This window comes from Etheostoma spectabile, chromosome 1 (assembly GCF_008692095.1).
Source record: "Etheostoma spectabile isolate EspeVRDwgs_2016 chromosome 1, UIUC_Espe_1.0, whole genome shotgun sequence".
In the NCBI taxonomy this organism is placed as follows: Eukaryota; Metazoa; Chordata; class Actinopteri; order Perciformes; family Percidae; genus Etheostoma; species Etheostoma spectabile.
Window position 1 is genome coordinate 31746442 of NC_045733.1, and position 3230 is coordinate 31749671.

Genomic DNA, 3230 nt, shown 5'->3' on the forward strand with positions numbered 1-3230 from the left:
GGGGGGGGGGATCAATTTTCAGCGTGGCTTTGAAAGCCGACTGAATGATGACAGCGAAGAAGTAAACAAGACCTTCTAATGAGAGACAATCATCACAAATAATCTAGAGTTCTGCCACCAGAGGAAATACAACTCCAAGAAGTCAGTGAATTACTTTTGGAAGAAGTGATACTCAGGAAATGAGGGTGAACCTGATCTGAACTTTCTGTCTTCCAACATGATAGCTTACTGCATTACCTTATACTACATTACGTTATACTAGATTACCTTATACTACATTACCTTATACTACATTACCTTCTACTACATTACCTTCTACTACATTACGTTATACTACAAATTACATTATACTACATTACCTTATACTACATTACCTTATACTACATTACCTACTAACTATTACCTTTACTGCATTACCTTATACTACATTACGTTATACTATTACCTTATACTACATTACCTTATAACTACATTACTCTCTACTACATTACTTCTACACATTACCTTCTACTACATTCATTCTACTACATTACGTTATACTTACATTACATTACATTCACTGCATTACCTATACTACATTACCTTCTCTACATTACCTTCTACACATTACCTCTACTACATTACGTTACACATTACATTAATTATACGCATACCTATACTACATACCTTCTACTACATTACTTCTACTACATTACCTTACTACATTACGTATACTACTTACATTACATTATACTGCATTACCTTATACTACATTACGTATACTAGATTACCTTATAACTAACATTACCTTATACTACATACTGCACTACATTACCTTCTACTACATTACGTTATACTACATTACATTAAATATACTGCATTACCTTATACTACCTTACCTTCTACTACATTACGTTATAACTACAACTTATACTACATGACTTATACTACAGACCTTATACTACATGACCTTTTATACTACATGACCTTTTATACTACATTACCTTCTACTACATGACCTATACTACATCTGACTATACGACATGACCTTATACTACATTACCTTCTCACATTACATTATACTACATTACGTTATACTGCATTCCTTATACAACATTACCTCTACTACATTACATTATACTGATTACCTAACTACATACCTTATACTACATACCTTATACTACAGACCTATACATACATGACCTTCTACTACGATTACCTTATACTCATACTATACTGCTACCTTCTACACAGTACCTATATACATGACCTTATACTACATTACCTTCTACTACATTACCTTATACTGCATTACCTATACTACATGACTTTCTACTACATGACCTTATACTACATTACCTTATACTGCATTACCTTCTACTACAGTACCTTATACTACAGTACCTTATACTACATGACCTTATACTACATGACCTTATACTACATTACCTTCTACTGCATTACCTTATACTACATGACCTTATACTACATGACCTTCTACTACATGACCTTATACTGCATGACCTTATACTACATGACCTTATACTACATTACCTTATACTACATTACCTTATACTACATTACCATATAATACATAACTTCTACTACATTACCTTGTACTACATGACCTTATACTACATTACCTTATACTACATTACCTTCTACTACAGTACCTTATACTACAGTACCTTATACTACATGACCTTATACTACATGACCTTATACTACATTACCATATACTGCATTACCTTATACACTTACCTTCTAACTACATTAACTTATACTGCATTACTTATACTACATGACCTAAAACTACATTACCTTATACTACTTACCATATACCTACATACCTTATACTACATTACCCTATACTACATGACACTTTACTACATGACCTGCTTATACTACATTACCTTATACTACAGACATTATACTACATGACCTTATTACTACTTACCTTATACTACATTACCTTATACTACATGACCTTATTTACTACAGACCTTATGACTACAAGTACATTATACTACATGACCTTAGACTACATGACCTTATACTACATGACCTTATACTACATTACCTTTATTACTACATGACCGTATAGTACAGAACTTATATACATTCCAGATACTACATTACCTTATACTACATTACCTTATACTACATTACCTTATAAAGTTAATGTCTGTGTCAACATGCAGAGGTAAAGAAAAGCTGGGTGGAACATCAACTGTACAATGCAATATTGTAGTATTGTGATTGTTTTGCGGATACTTTACTTGGGTATTTCCATTTTGAAGAATAGTAAATCTAAACGTTTACTAACCTTTTAATCATAATCTAGTGTCAGTAACCATACAGTTACAACGGGCTTTTAGTCTGTCCAGCACCTCCAAACTAAAAACAAAACTGGTTTCCAGAAAATAAAAGGAATTTTGGCATTGCTTTAGAAACACATCTCCAGATGTTTGTGCATTCGAGGTCACATCCATCACGAAATGTGAAAAATAATTTAGTTTGTCGTCTCTTCTGAACTGAACATGCTTTGATTTTCTCGTGTCTTGATTAGTTCGGCCGGCTGCACATACATCAGGGAGAAATCAATCCACCGTCTCTGAAGATTGGGAACCTAATCACGAGGCTCTTAACACTGACAGTTAATTATACAATCAATTCCACATCTGTCTGCTTTTGTTAACTCAAACAAGGAGGAGAAATCCATATTTAACAGGCCCAAAACTCCTCACCCCACACACACACACACACTGTACTTTTTGTTGTGTATTTCTGTCTGTTAACTTCAATTTAGACTTGTGCACATCAATGGAAATGTTACTTGAAGCGACATAGTGAAGTTGCCATTGTGACTTATTCAAACATGCAACCAACATGTGTTAAACATTCATTTTGGCCACTTGGGGGCAACGCAACCACCTGTAAATACTGAAAGGTCATTACCGCCTTATAAAGACAATATGTTGGACAGTCTTATCAAACCTATTTACACATCTAGCCGACACATTATCAGCAGCTACATTATCATTCATTTATGTAGTTGCATTTCCATTTACTCTCCTTTTTAGCTTTTGGTTTTCACCAACTTCTGAGAAAAATGTTTGACTCAGTTCTTTTATATCAAGGCTGAAGACCTTTCTTTTTGATGTTGCCTTTCTTTAAATGACTGTTCAATTCTTTAATGTTTAATTTCTTATGCTACACTGTAACTGTTATTCTTGTGTTTTATGTGTCTT

General features: G+C 33.4%; 1 protein-coding gene across 1 annotated transcript in view; it reads right to left on the reverse strand.

Moving 5' to 3' along the window:
- LOC116690383 (potassium voltage-gated channel subfamily G member 4) overlaps positions 1-3230 on the reverse strand; it is a 33933-nt gene that overhangs the window by 3828 nt on the left and 26875 nt on the right. The window lies entirely within an intron of this gene.